Here is a 17,223-nt window from a genome sequence, read left to right as displayed (position 1 = left end):
ACTCGAGTTGCACATTATACTTTTCCTACAGTTACCATAAAACAAAAACATTTGTGAAGAAACATGAAGAAACATAACCTATTTTTACACAGAAGTGAACTTTTGATATAACATTTAATGTGAAGTGACAAATACAACAGTACAACAGCTGACCAGCTGATTTACAGCCAGTGCTGCCAACGTATTTCGCGCGCATACGACGTTGCCTGCATGTTACGCGCTCACTATTTCGTGCCTTCACGTTGCAAATCTGGAGTGAGACAAAGTAATTAGAGTGAGACAATGTTAACATTGTCTCACTGGTGAGCGAATTGTCCACTTTGCTTTCTCAAATCAGTGAGAGAACATGTACATTGTTAGGTAACTGTAGGAAAAAATTATTTCCCGCTAAATCGACCCCAAGGAATAACGTACAAATATTTTTAACTTTTTTCAAATACAGGGTGTGCCAAAAAGTGAGGGTCACTCGTTCGAATCTCGGAATTTTCAAATGTAAACATATGTCATGTTATACATTATTTTAAAGGTATTTAATAGACAAAAACTCTTGGGAAAACATAAATTAATTATCTTTTTCCGTTTCAAAATGGCGGCATTTTTTTTTAATCTATATTTTTTAATACTCTGTGTTTCCTATACCAATGCATTTAGCCCTTGTCCGGTTGAATTTTCTCACTCGTTATGAAATTAGCTTTACTGTGATATGCGACAAGTAAACGGTTTATTGAAATAATAAAAATACAAAAAATTTTTTTTTTATTTGCAAATGCTCATTGTTCAAAATTTTCAAATAGCAACATATGTCAAGTGGCACATCATTTTTTAGGTTTTTCAATTCCTAACCACTTTGTAGTTTACAATTACTTCGTATCTCTTTTAGTTTTTGTGTAAATAACAAAAAACCTAATTTTCCTATATCAAATGCATGATATTTGTGTTTGACGTGGTTTAACACTAAATGAAATGGGGCCATAAGTGTTAAACCCAAATAACATGAATTTGATATAGGAAAATTAGGATTTTTGTTATTACGCTTTGAATTGCCCAACTATATCACTCAAATTTCCCAACTATTAATCATATCAGGTTTTAACAGTAAGAATAAATTATTTTATATTTATTTTAGCTTTGTAGCTGACACAAACAAACAAAAATTAAGGTTTCTTACATATTATTCAGGGCTGTCACTATACTGTACTGATCAATAATGTGATAAGTGTACAGCCTCTTCCAATTGATGTTTAATTAATAAAAACCTATTGGATGTATCCAGGGGGGGGGGTAGCTGTATCTTTCCCCCCTAAGAAAGAAATCTCTCTAAGAAGCCTTGAATTATTGTGTGCCATGGTTACATAAGTAAGTGGTTAGTGTTACTCAACATGAAATTTCTAACACGTTTTTGATGTATTATTTTAATGTATGCAGTAGGGCAGATTTTTCAATTGTTTTGCTACTTGCACCTGTCATGTTTGCCATCTTGTTGCTGTCAGCTGTCACTTATTTTTGCCTAGGCAGTTTTGTTCATTAACTAATTTATTGAATTTACTATCAACCATTGTTTTGTACTAGTCGTTAGTAAGTTTTGATAATAAGTTTACCAATATCAAAATGGAGCTATCCGTTGAAATGTAAAATAAATAAAGAAATAAAATAAGTAAAAGAGGAAGATAGTTGTACCAAGTCGTCAGTTGAAGGTGAATGGAAACAATGGTGCGAATGTCTAAGTGAGAAGCTGCTGTCAAAAGGACCGTTCCGTCTTGTTGAGGTGGTCACCACGGGCTGTGTACCTAATTGGTATCGTGTACCTTCATTTTATTTTTATTTTGAAATTTGTCTTTAATTAAATACATACAGTGTGTAAATTAAGTATTGAAACAAATCTGTATTTTTTAAATGGAAATAAATAGAAATATTCTGTTTGTGGCAATAATTTTTAACAAAGGTTCCACGATTTTTACATCAAAAATATTCCCCCCCCCCTAACAGCGTAGGGGGTAGGGGGTGACTTATTGTTTTAAAATAGCAACCCCTATTGAGTGACCCCTCATTTGTCAAAAGAAACACAATGACGCAAATTCGAGGTGAATATCTCACCCCTAGCCAAAATCACGGGTATTCCAAAATGGGTGCTTTTTCACATAAATTAAATTTTGGAATACCCGCCATTTAGGCTAGGGGAGAAATATCTGCCTCGGGTTTGCGTCATTGTTTTTTTTTTTACAAATCCTTCAAAATGAGGGTCACTCAATAGGGGTTCCCATTAAAAAAAATAAGTCACCCCCTACCTGGTTAAGGGGGTAAAAAATATTTTTGATGTAAACAATTGCGGAACCGTTGTTAACAATTACTGCCACAAACAGAATATTTCTATCTATTTCGGTTTAAAAAATACAGATGTGTTTCAATACTTAATTTACACACTGTATAACCCCAATTATAAATAACTCCCAAAACTCATTATGGTCTTAAATAATTTGTCAAAGTATTGAATTTTATTTTGGTTAAAGTAATCTTTAACCTTTAAAAAACCAATAATAATCTTATTGGTAACTTATTGGTATCTTATTGGTAACAGTAATCTTATTGGTAACTTCTATAATTGGGGATATATGTCTTAAACCAAAGACAAATTTCTAAATAAAAATAATTTAATTTTAAATGAAGGTCCACGACTCACTTTAGATTTGTCAGATTTTATTTAGTGATTAATACAATTAAAGGCAAGTATTTACTAAGTTATTCAAGACCAGAAATAACTTGGTGACGTATTAACAACCCGAGATATAAATATTTTAATAAAAACTCATTTCTAAAAAGTTAAATTGAATATTGTGTTGGGATTCGTAGCTCGACGCTAACTCGTTCGATTTGAATGACCAATATGTCAAATGAACGCCCTTACATCACAGAATATTTAAAGGCTAGAACGAACGGCAAGCGTTGATAAGAACTGGAGATATAAGAAAAATTATCATAAAAGATCTGCAAAGTACGAAACGTCCATAAGAAATGTATGGGTGAGAGTTTTCGTTTGAATATATCTTCATAACGTAAACAGATATTTAAAAACGGATTTCGGTATTTAAATCAGCGTGAAAATCAAGTTTATAATGATGTGTCACAACGTTATCATTACTTTTAATTTTCTTTATTAATAAAGATGGCGGTCAAAAATGAGTTCCCTATCGAAATGGAGTACTGACCACCGACGTTTATTGATCGGTGGTCGTCCCAAGTCAATATCTCGAAAATTTTGAATAAAAATGCATGGTATCTTTTTTCAAATTTGTGCAATGATGGGAAAACCGCAATTTTTAATCGTGATACTGATTTTAAGGGGTTTCCTGTGGACCGATTTTTGGCAACTTTTAGTATGTCACTCTGCACAACCAACACTACAAAATAAAACAATAAAACGTTTTCTTGCATTTTTTTAACGTTCCCTGTGTCAGTTTTTTTTTAGTTTGTTTGGACTAACAGGGTATTCTGTAAATATTAATATTTTCCATACAAATGGCCACCATTTCGAAACGGATAAAGATAAAGGAGTTCTGTTTTCACTAAATTGTTCGTCTAGTCTAGAGCTATAAAATTATGCATGACACATGTTTACGTTGGAAAACTCTGAGATTCGAACCCATGACCCCCAGTTTCTCTAACACCATGTACTTTAAAAATGGTAAAAATATTTTTACGTTGTTCCTTGGGTATGAATTAGTGGGGAAAAGTTTTGTTTCATCTCTGTATGTCATCCGTTCGTCTGTAATCTGTTTAGGACAGCTTAGAAGACTGTACGTTAGCACGATAACTCGAAAAATGATCTGATTTTGATAAAATTTGGTATAAACGTTTAAACCTACATTTATTCGAACGAGTTCGCGAACCAGCATGATCGGATTATGGGAACGGGGGTTTATGGGGTAAATATTGGTTTTCCCATTTTGACCCAAAAAACATAATAATTAGCAGTTATTTTCCAAACCATTTTATAGAGCTGAAAAACACAAATAATTTAATATATTGAAGCGTTATTATGTGCCTAATGGCTACAAAGAAAATTCCATAAAATTATAAATTTAAAATTCCCATGTTATTTTTATGGAGAATAAGTAAACTAATGTAGTTTGCTTATTTATGAACATATTTTGATCAAATTTGGAAAATACATTTATTTCTTACATCATACGATTCAATGTTATAGGTATTCAATTTGAAAATTCATAATTGTCAAATAACATGAACACTGGAGTTATTTACGGTAACTTGTATAGTTTACTATGTGCTAATGAACAAACAATATTAGGTGTACATACGACACACACATCTACTGAAAAATATAAGGAATACGTTACGCATACAAGTTAGTTAGAGGTTTTTAAGAAGAAATGCCTTCTGCATAATTCATGATTTTGCATACGAATTAATTTATAATAATAATTTTATAATTTATTTCTTTGCATTTTAGAAACTGTTAAAGTGCATCCACACTGAGGAAACTTAAGCGACAACCAAGTTCAGCATTACATTATTATCAGCTATCAACAGCGTCGTCGGTATTGGCAGAGACAGTTAGAAGACGATATGAATATAGTGGGCAGCACTTCAGAGCGGACTTGAAAGTTGGTTTGCTTGTTCCCTAACTTGAGATGTTGAACTATGATTTTGGATTGCTGGAAACAGAAGGTTTAATGCACAATTAAATGCTCATTATTCTCTTTTTTCTTTTCAATTGTTCACTACCTATTTCATAATATACACTATACAATATATAATGTATTTAATTGGGATCGGATCCTTCGTTCATTATCAGGTATATAGTTTTTCCGTCATGATATTAAATGTAGGGGGTTTTGTCCAAGTAAATGTATATCTAGACTATTACATCATAATATTTTTATTTTATAATGTCTTTCTGTGCGCACTACATACCTTGCTCAGTTGTGTTTACTATCTATCTCATTATTTTTCATAGAATTTGTCAATTTTTCTTGTTTTTGTTATCTATCTTTTTGTGTATACTTTTTCATTTTTCTGTTATATACTCATGTTGTTGTTTCAAGCCATTGCATCGTCTCCCATAAGGCTGCTAACTAATGTATAAGCACTACTGTAATTGCGGTTATCCGTTGGAAATGAATAAGTAAATACATTTTCCTCTCCTATAAGTATGTTACATGTATACCTGATCTTTGAAATACTGAAAATACATTCAGAGGAAGATTTGCTTGATGGACTTAAAACACGTGTTTACTACTTTGGCATTGTGACTGAAAATGTGAACTAACAGTTTGTTGTAGTCAGCAATTCAAGGAGTGTGCACATTTAGGACTTGCTCAGCAAGAGTAAGAGTAAGCGAAACAAAACTGATAAAGGTAAAATTACTCATAATTCTGTAGCTTCCTTTCAACGTATGACAAAACTATTTACGTGGCTCAAAAACAGTTATCACCTTACCATCGCAAGATGCTCGCTTAACAAATTTCCTGGAAATATCTTTTCGTTTTAGAGCCAAGTTAAGAGAATCCTAAAATAAAAATAAAAACCACCTATGATACATTTTACGATCCACCTCGTAAAATGTATTTTACGAGGTGATATTTAAAAAATTATAAGGGATGTATTTTGTATTTATTAGAATATCTACATACCATGTTATGTATTAAAACGTAAGAGGGGGGTTTTATTCAAAGATTCTGAATCAACTACTTTTTCATTATTATTCTGTTAAAAGAAAAACTATTTAAGGGGGGACGTGTCAAGGGAGGTGAATGGTTTTTTTTAGCCATGAGCAACCTCTCTTAACTGTGGGTTTCTGCTTTTTAGAAATTTAATTTTAATTTTTAAAAAGTCCAGCAGCCGACAATAACATATTGAGTTTGTTTTAATGCTAATTAAGTTTAACGATCAGCTGTTATTCTTCTGAAAACTGTCACTGAAATGACAAGATCGTCGTTATATTTTGTATGATTATATTAATAAAGTTTTTTCCCTACCGTAAAGGATTGGCATCCTGAGGAAAAGTGTAATTTTTTAACTATATATCCACAAATGTTTAATTTAATTAAGTTTTCTCGTGTATTCAATTTGTATGCATATAGGTTTATGCAATGGAGATTTGAACTCTTGTTAGGGAAAACTATCGTTAGATGTACACGTTAAACAAAAAAACATTTTTGAGTTATATTTTCTTTATGCTTAAATGTCTGTCCGTCGATGTACCAAATCTTTGGGTGAAAATGAAAATTTAAATCTGTGTGCAATATTGGTCTCTAGAAAAACCTCTGAAAATCTTAATAATTGTGATTTCGAGGGATTTTCCCAATTTAGAAACGTCCGGAAAATAAACTTATAAATTTATCAAACATTTCAATGTTACGTTTTATGAAACTGTCGTGGATAATTGTATCGACTGCATACCATGAACAATGACGTTACATAACATGGCAGTTCTAGTGTTATCACACTAGCATACGTGAGTGCCTAATCTCTGGAACAATTATACGAAAGTAGTCACCACTATTGTTCATAACAAGCTACTGAGTTGTGATTACCTGGATGATAAAATCATAGTTGGCGCTAATTCAATCCTAACACAATCAGTTTGTTTATTATCAACGACAACCTATAAAAGCAAAGCTCGAAGGGAGAGGGGAGGGAAAACCAAGAAACTATTAGGGACGTGTCCAGTATTAAATAGAACAACTTACTGTTTTGAAATAAATAAATAAATCGGAAAATCTTAAACATGTAGAATTTAAAGCATAATATCCCAGTCAACCTCTGTGTCGTAAAACACCGGTTGGGGGAAAAAATTAGTAAAAAGCTGATTTTTGCCCATCGACTACTACCATTTAGACAAGTGCTCAGCCAAAAGTCCCCGCCCCTACCCCTCTTGCTTCCCCCCCTGTGGCCCCTTAAACATGTGTTAGGGTTTCGTAAATCACGTTTTTCTCGAATGTTAAACAACATATTGAATTGAAATTAGTTTTATTGTCTTTGTTATAAAATTTCCTACATTCCTGTTCAGTTAACTTTTAAAGTAGCTGTTACCGTTTGTTCGTTATTTGTATAAAAATGTAAAGGTTTATATTTTTTTGGATACATAATTTTATTTATGTCGCCTTAACTTTTTCCGCTGACTTTTTTATAAAAATATTTTTGCAACATCAGTTGTAGCTGCTTTCATTAGCTTTAACATTATGTATAATAGTCCTAACTTTAAGATCATGCGAGATTCAGCCGGTGCAGTATGTGTACTCAATCAGTGAGCTAGGTGGGGCTGGCGTGGGGTTGCAAATTGCAATGCTATCATTGTTATGTAATGTGGAGAGTGTTTTTTTTTACTTAATATACACTATTGTATTATATCTAAAAAAACTATCGAAAACCCCATGTTAAGTTAATAACATTTATATCAAAAGTTGACTGGGCTATAAGTCATGTGAGATCATTGGTTTTTAACGAGCTTTATAAGCATAATCCTCGCAATTTAGTATGATAATACATAAATTATTTTTACGTTTAACCTAGCTAATGCGCTGGCCAAAATGTATAAGCTGAATAAGCTGAAGGTAGATACTATTCGTCTAAAACAGGAAAGGAAGAGTAGAGTTTTTCCTTCAGTTTTTTTTTTTTTTTTTTTTTTTTTTTTTTTTTTTTTTTACATTCAGACTTTAATAAAAAGACGTTAATCAATTTCAAAACGGAAGATTGAAAACACACAAAACATTAAATCGAACAATGTAACCTAAACCACGGTTATTTATAATCTCCAAATATAGTTTTTTAAACATTTTTATTTTACAAGGATTTCTGGAATCTCGTGATTTTGTAAAACTTTAAGCCAGAAAATCTTTCGTAAACATATCTTGATTTTAAAAACAACATTCTATTTTCTATAAGCTCCTGTAGGAATCGTACTTCTTTGCGTTTGAATCTTTTTGTTCCAAGAACCGTAGCCATGTTTGTGCGTGACTGATTTACTGTCATAAATAATGATAACCAACTCTTCTGCCTGGAGAAACAATTTGGACAATAAACTTTGCTACGAAGACACAGTCATCAGCACATGTGTCACAACCTCTGTTGTCCAGTGTCTGTGTTACCAAATATTTAGAACGTGTATCCACTGATACCCTCCCCCCCCCCCCCCCCGTCTCCAACGTTACAAACAAAAACTAATCTGATCTGTCTGAGGTGCAAGTTATAAGCGTGTATTTCTGCTTCGTTATGTTTGGCATAAGTAGAAGTGAAATCCTTCGCTTGAATAAGTATCTTAAAAACTCTTTCAGATCTTCCAATGTACTACGTCAAAAAGTTTTAGAATGGCGTTGATATAAATAACAGAGTAACGAGTAACACGTCTGATTCTATACCCAAGATGGGATGTTTTCAACTTCCTAATCGTTTTGGATACTGTAGCAAGTTTTAAATAGTTTTCTTTAATACTTGTCGGTTTTAAATTCGGGAACATCAGTGAAGAAAAAGCAACTACTTTAATCTTCAATTTAGAATTTATGGATAACTGTATAGATCAATTTAGTTCATTTTAGTTTAAGTCCATCAGATTTTTCCGCAAAATGTCAAGGATCTCTCTATGTTTTAAAATAGATCTCTAGACAATATTATTTTGATTTTACGTCGAAAAAAACCAATCAATCTCTTTTTTCAAATATACTATAGAATATTAAAAAGTCATACCATCAACATACATTATTATTATAATACTATTGAAATACGGAACCGATTATAAGAACGCTCTTCCTTACCTTTATCCGTATTTTGTAATTAACAGAGTTTTCCGAAAAATCAACCAAGGATTGATTACCTGGACCTGTAACCTGTGGCCTGAAATTAAAAATGTTTGCATGAAAACAGTTTACATAAACTGTAGTTTTTATATATATTTGTGATTTCGTTAGATTCGTGTGGACAGTTAAATAATGGATATTTCACCATACACGTATAAATCGTGTTATAGAATGAAATCTTACATATATTTATTGATTTTGAGTTAGGCACCGGTAATCCAACAAGAACAACGCGGACTCCTTCAAATGTACACACTTTTGATTATGTAGTTACATAAAGTATTATTTCAGAACTAGCTGATGGGCTCCCAGAACATAAAATGGAAATGCAATTTGCAATTTATCGGTCCAGGTGTTTGGCTCCTCGCCTGCTGCAAGCTGCAATATAACCTGCTATTGTTAGACATATTGAGTAGAGTAGTATGTGGTTAAACGGTCACTTGTAATGATTTATGTGTCCCAGATTTTCTTTACCGTGTATTTGTGGCACCTTAGAAGCATAATAGTGGTATGTACTATACCAATGTAATCAGTTTATTAACAATTCATACCTAGGTTTTATAAATACAATGATTGTAAAAATAGACTTTTGGTCCAACCAGTCTACTTTTCATTGAAAAGTAAAGTAAAGTAAAGTCATTTCTAAACAGAGCTAAAGAATTAATCGAGAGTAATATATAAAAATATAAAAATAGGTGCAATATATTGTCGGAACTTGTTGAGAAATTTAATGAAGGTTTCATATTGGATATTGTAGAAGAATTCTTTTTCACTAAGAGCTAAAAAGAACTTCTGAAACACGGATATTTTCACAAATCAATTACCGATTGTTGTACTCTATATGGCCTGCAGACTGATAATACGTCGTACTAAACAATTATCAACTTTGAGTAAGCTTTGAATTTTTTAATTTAAATAATAATGTATACATACACAAAGTCAAAACACAATCTAACTTAACTTAATTTGAAAGATTTACACTTATCTCGTTCCGTTTTTCGATTTAAGTATACACGTATTTAAGTGTACATAATTGTTCCGTATAACATAATATTACTTATTTCAAAAACTTTTTTTTACTAATACTTTACCAGAGTTAAATACTAACATTTATTTGTTATAGAATTACGGAGACATAAAATTACTTTTATTTTGTTTTGATAAAGAAATCACATATCGTAGTGAACATTTAGTTTTTCACTCCCCAAGGGCCATTCAATAATATATTTTCACTCCCCATGGGTAATTTAATAATCTATGAACAATTAAAAAATACTTACTTTTGCGAGCTCGAATACTAAAGTTTCAGTCATCTTTTACCTGAAACCGAACAAACTCTCGTTCTTCCGTATAGACTTCATGCTTTCAGAATTAGTCATCCAGTAAATTTAACGATATAGACACCTTGTACCAGTTACAAGTTGTACCAGTTGTAGTCTTACCTTGTAATCAGTTCTTTATTGATAAGCTTTATTTACACAACACACTATGATTGTGGGATAACTATCAAACGAACACGTTGACAAAAGGTAGAGAAAATAAGATGACGTATGCTAATTTTAGATATACCGAAAACACAATACGAGACAAAGACCTGTGTATATTGGTTTGTTTTCATGTAGTCTACGATTGACAACGTTTTAACAACACTGAATTTATTTTAGAAAGTTGTGTCTATTTTCAATACGTTTATGAACCCTGTCCGAGGACGATATGTTTGTTTATTGGTGTATAATATGGTAGTTTTGTCAATAACTCGATATTTATATTGTTCGAGCCAAGATAACAAGATCAATAAAACATAATTGCGACAATTCATTGACATCACTATAAAAAGATTGTTAATGTGCAAAACTATCGCTTCGTAAAGCAATGCATTACCTGGAAATACTTCTTGTGGAGTTAGAAATGCCTAAAGGCTAATTGAATTTGGATTAAATTTTAGTAATCTTTTTGGTGAAATACTATAACCATTTTTCTTTTTAAAACCAGGAATCCAATAGATACTTTATACAACATAATTTACTATTTTTTTAGTATTTTACTTGTTTTCTAAATTTCCAAACCGAAATTTAACTGTAAGAAAAATTAGCTAAGCTGATATATTTATTTTATAAGAAAGTAGCACTGTTTCTTAAACAAACACTACATGACTTTTTGATATAATTCAATATTTTTATCACAACTGAATAACAAGTAAAGAACCCCTTTTTTGCGTTTTACAAAGTATACTTTTTAGAATTCCATCTAAAAGAGCGGAATGCTTTCTTTAGAATGAAGGGGATCGATAACATTGGGTAGTTTCCTTTTTTTCAAAAATAACTGAAGAACAGAGAAAAAGTCCATAATTCTTGGTGGTCAGGGTAGTGATTGTTTAAAATTCACAAACTACCATCAACTCAATTTTAAGGTATGTTCTCATAATCGAGAGAATATGTTGAGATTCCTCCAATATTAATCCCACTACTGAAGTTTTGTTGACAGCATTGGTCTCGCTTTTATCTTTATCAAGTATTTTATTACGTTCGTTAATTAATTGCCCTTCACCTTCATGATGTTATTTATTATAAGTTGTCTTTTAAGTTGCTTACCAAGATACAGTATATACTAAAGTGTATAGTCGGTTGTCATTTCAGTTTAAAAAGTTGGCGCATATTTAATTATTTCGTATGCTAGTGCAGCACTCTGTCGGTGGCTACGATAACCAAGATTTGTTTCCCCAATGGGTTTAAATTCTTGTATCGAAGAATGTCTAAATAGCGGCAGTGTTGGGCCTATATACTGTAGTTAAGGCAATGTATCCTTCAGATTTTGCCAAATGTAAGTTACTCAAGTAGAAATGTAAATAATTGATATAAATTACATTGTATCAATTGGACCTCACCGACAAGTTTTATAAACTTGGTGAGGCCAAGCTGTTGTAATTTTCATAATAAATATATTTGTATTTGTATTGTATTTGTAAATGAGGCTACAAATATCCCAAATGTCCTATTCTGACTGTCAAATGGCTATAGTAATTTCAATTAGTTGCTATTTAGAGAAACTATCCGATTTTTTTTCTCAATAGTCTATTTTGCAGTACGGATAGCCAAAGAACAACAAATATTATAAATGATGAAATTATAAAGTATAAATTATAAGACGAAATACTCTTCAGGTTGTACGGTTAAAACAGTTAACCATTGTATCGACGCGACAGTGTGGGAGCTATCACAGGAAATGCTACTGCACTATCTGCAGGGACAGGTGCGCTGTAATCTTAGCTGGAAACTGTGTATGATGGGGCGCCGCTACGTTCTAGGACCAGCGGAAATGCACTCATCAAATGTCTCGACCAACGGCGGGCGGCGGCGACTTGAAATGGCATGGGCACAATAGGCTACTTTTCGTCGTCTCGAAAGATCAGAACTATGAACCTCCAAGAGCACTTTCAACACCTCTTTGATGAATGAAACATGTTTAGAGGCAGAAATTCAACATTGCCTGTCCTCCGCACACGTTCTGGACAACATGGACGAAGCAGGTCAAAAGTGCCGAGCTTGTTGGTCAAGTGTTTACCACCTCCTAACGGACCTCTTTATGTTAGGTTTGGAAAGAGAACAAGCTTTTCATTACGTAATCGGGAAATTGTTTACACTTTTCTGTAGCTTCTATAAAATAAGCTTTGCCCACTGTCTAGTTCATCCCCCTGAGTAAGATAGGCGATTATTTGATGAGTTTACGTTTTTTACTAGCTTATTCGCATGTCACCACCATCACAACAATGAACACGACACACTAAAATACCCATAATAGTTTAACAACAAAACCAAGAAACCAGAAAACGCAAAAAAACACACACCGTTTTTTTTTTTTTTTTTTTTTTTGGGGGGGGGGTTCATGAACCTAAAATTAATTACAGAATTCTAACGTATAATTGAATACGCGCTCATCCCTTGGAGGAGCGAGGGGGGCGAAGAAAAGGACTCTTGCACTGACCAAGAGAACACTCTCTGGATCCACTCATGGGCAAAGAGAATGCAGTGCCGCAAAAGGTTTACGGTGAACTCAGACGATGGACGAATATAAATACGGATTGTGAATGTGAACAATTGTCCTCCACGTGCTCTACCAAGTGTGTTAGCTTGACCATAAATTAATAGTAGACGTGTCTAAATAGTCTTTAATGGCTCGACTCAACGAACCAACTATAAACGATAGGTTATAAATGTATACATAGATGAACTAATAACATTTATATTAGTTCTTCTATGGTTGGTTCTATGGTGGAGGTGGTGGTTGGTGGTGGTGGTGGCTATTTTGGTTGACAGACCTAATGTTTCTGCGGAAGTTCAATTTAATTTATTGTTGTTAATATTTTGATTTTGATAGACTAGACGCGGATTATTTTTTACTCATCTTATAAATTATTTTATAAACTGCCATACACTCGATATTCACGGTGACCCACGAAGAGGTCTAGCTAGCCCTTTGATTTTGTATTACTAGCCAATTAATGAAACTTGATATCCAATTTATAAAGTAAGGGTGGAAAAAGTTTTCTGCAAGTTTCAGCCTTTGGAACCTTTTGTAGAAACATAATGGTGACACATTGAAAATTTTACCAATTTTCTTCTTGTAAAAATTACTTACTTGAGTTATTACCTGATTTGCTTATTGCTATAAACCTAACCTTCTCAAGTAGTTTTAATAAAACTTTAGTTCGAGGAATGAATTTTAATGTCAAACCATAAGTCTTGTGTGAGTGAAATTGCTTGCTAGGAACGTTACAGAAAAAAGATTTTTATATTTGTCCACTGATTTATTGTTGGATTACTAGGTGGTTCTACTGGGTAGGTAGGCAACCTGAAATTGTCTAACTGCCTCCAACTTCCCCAAAATCAATATCCCACGCTAAACTAAATGAAACTTACAATACAGCCACAATAGTTTATAAATACACATAGAAAACAAATTTTAGAACATATCTCGTTATTGTTAGAATCATAAGACAGAATTTCTCATGATAAGTTTTATTGCTATCTTCCTCCTCAATGTGCGACTGAATGGCAGAAGGCGGAAGTCAAAACTGGGAAAAATTCAGATTCTCTAAGACTCTTATATCCGGTGCGATAAGATTCATCGGCCTATATGCCACTAAAGATATGATGCGGGGTCAACAGTCAAGACTCAGGATAGAATAAATTGTCCTTCTAGTTTCAGTCAGCAACGCGCTGATGTTGCCTCCCCTTTGATTAAATGCATTGAAAAGCAGGTTGCTTAAGGTTTACTTCCATCACCCTTAGGCCTGTACACTGTAGGTTTAACGATATTCTTAGCTAATTTAAGCTATTTCATCCTAAGCTATTAACATTTCACTAAAAAATCTCTAACTTATAATTTAAGAAAAGACTTCAGTAAAAATCCAATTATGAAAATGGAAATTCGCTTAGTCAACAGGTTTGCTGCGACAGGGGTATTTTTAGACGTTACAGCGTAAAATAAAGTAACCAAATATACAAGGAGAAATTTAGTTTTCATTTTCATTAAGTTGGAGGAGTTTTGAATTTGCTCGAATCATTGTCCTTCAAATCTTAGATTACGAACATGCTGAAGAGGTATAGATAGGTCCACATAGACATCATACACTTTCGAAAAATGATTCAAACATTTGGAGTAATTCTTTTCTTCAAATTAGTTATTTATGGCTAAAATCGGAATCACATTAAAACCTGCTTTCAGAAATATGTGTTTTTTAAACTTAGTGCAGTGCTCTTATCACAGACCATACAAAAAGTTTATAACAAATATTTAATTGGATGGCCAAATCGGCGTATGCACAAAAGTGAGTAATTCCTGTCGCCAAGTATGTATATTTTAGGCCTACAAAAAATAATAGTTAAATTAGCTGTTACAACTTGTAACTTGTTGTTAAGCTTCGACTAAGTGCATCGAAGGCAAATCATCTCCTTTAATCTATGGTTTTATGTACAAATCATAATTTATACATACAACGCGTTTGCTCAATATCTATTCACAGGGTGAAGTGATTCGTTGTTTTCTTACCAGTTTAAAGGACACTGTGTTTCGTATACTCCCCATCCATACAACATAGTTAATTATCTTCATAAACTAAAGTTTTGCCTATCACTGTTTATGCCTTTGTGAGTAAACTGTCTAGAACTATAGAACGCTTGTCTAGCGTAGTTTACACTATATAGTTTATAGTATCGTATGGGTGTGCGTGTAGTGATAGTGCCAACGTGGGTACCACCTTGGGTACCCCCAGCACCACCACCACGTGTCTGTACAGGGTGTCCACTGTCCAACCCTAGTTACAAGTACCGTGAGACAAAACAAGCCGTTGTGTTAGTTAATATCGCTTTGTTCTTTACTTCATTTTTAATCAGCTGATATGCATTGTTGCATAGTTATTGTTAATAGACTCAACATGCGGTTTCGCAAACTCATATAAAGTATGTATTCATTGTAGGCCTAAGTATTTTCTACAGATCCGGAATCCTTACATTTTTGACAAATCGATTTATTGAGTACTGATATCACACTTGGAACTTAATTTCAAACCTTTCTTGGCATAAAACCAATTTTATAATTTTAATGTATTCTTCTACAATAGCCTGCATACCATTTGAGCCTTGGGAAAATGCCTTGTTTAGTAAACTCCCAATAACACTAAACCTCATAAGATAACTATGCAAACAATGCATATTAGCTGATTGGCAATGAAGTAAGAACACATTGATATCAACAAATCCACGTGTTTTGTCGTTAAAAAGTTTCACGGTATCAAACTTGGGTTGCTAAAAAAACCACCCTGTATATAAGGGTGCGCATGTGTTGTGAGTCATCTTTGCCTGTGCATGAACACACTGCGCATGAGAGAGACTCCCCCCGCGGCCCGCGCTCACTCTCTCTCTCTCTCTCTCCTCCCCCCTGTAGCCTGTACCAAGTCAAGACCCATGTAAACCAATGTAACATGTCACTCAGTAGCGTCTAGTGTTCAGTGTCCACTTCGTCCCGGGTTATTCTTATGATGGACAACCGCGATCGAGACAAGTTTAGAGTATACGTCGGTAAAATCTGCAATCTTCTGTTGGCTGCAGCTGATATAATAAGGTAATTGTTTAATATGCTACATGTTTGTTTTTTATTTATGTTTTTTAACTGTAAACAGCATAAATGTGAGTTGGGTGTTCTTAATATGCTTGTTGGATGAGCTTAGGTGGTAGGGCCTTTTTATACTTGGTATATAATTACATTTTAATCGAGTGTATTTATTAATCGAATATTAAGATTTCTTTGTAGTGTTGATTGGGATACAATATCTTCACAATGTTAAACATGTCCTCCCCTAAAAAACGTAATTAAAAATGTTGTATGGACCTACACAAATTATTTCATGATTGTCTTTAATAATATAGACAATATATTTAATAGTATAGTTTAAGTCATGGAAAATTTTTCATGTAAGTTAAATTTCTGATAAATTAATTTAATTGTGTTTTTAGACAATTTTATTAGCTGTCCTTGGGAGATGTATTGTTTGTTCGATTATAATTGTTTTAGTTGGTCCAAACCGGAAATTTAACTTCATATGTACAATAGTGATCTGTGACGGTGAAGACCTTATCATATAATGGTTTTACGTGAAAGTGGAGACATTTGTTTTGCGTAGTTGTGATCTGACGGGGTGGAGAATTAACTTATTTGTTATTTGTATAAATTGTGATCTCACACAGCAAAGACTTGAAACTCACCCAGTTGATGTTGTGTTCTGACAGGGTAGAGACTTTAATACTGTATATCTGCAAGAAGTAGTTAATACTATGCTTAAATAAATGGTGATGTGATGCGTAGAGTTGTTATCTAACGGGGATGAGACATTTGTATCTCACCTACATGGGCTTGCTTTAATTGGTGATTTGATACTATGGAGATTCAACTATTGATTAAATTGTTGCGTGTTAGTTTATTATCCACCAATGTTAAGTTAAGGGTTAATTTTAATCATGAGATTTCATTAATTTTAATATTGAGCTTTCTGTGCAGTTTTTACTGGAATAAACTATTTTTCCAATGTTAAACACGTCCTCTAAAACGTGAGGTAAAAGTTAAGTAAACAAAGTACCTCACGTATGTAATTGAATATCACCTCACTCTTGGTTTCAATTATTGTTCTTATAGCACACGCATAAAGCAATTATCTTACAATTTGGTGTCTTAACAAGTCTCAATAATAAATTTAGTTTTTTAATAAGTATCATGTTGGTAAGTTTTATGGCTTTTTATGCACGAGTTTCTTAAAAGTGTGACTGTTTAGGACTACTTTGTAGAATTTAACATTATAACATTTGCATGACATTCTTAATAAAAGACCCCCATTAACAGAAAGCAGTTCGTGGAGATATTT

Source organism: Macrosteles quadrilineatus, unplaced genomic scaffold (genome assembly GCF_028750875.1).
Source record: "Macrosteles quadrilineatus isolate MER2022 unplaced genomic scaffold, UCM_ALF_1.0 Scaffold_7__1_contigs__length_78375512, whole genome shotgun sequence".
Classification (NCBI taxonomy): domain Eukaryota; kingdom Metazoa; phylum Arthropoda; class Insecta; order Hemiptera; family Cicadellidae; genus Macrosteles; species Macrosteles quadrilineatus.
The sequence above is the reverse complement of the archived record's forward strand: the minus strand, read 5'-3'. Positions refer to the sequence as shown.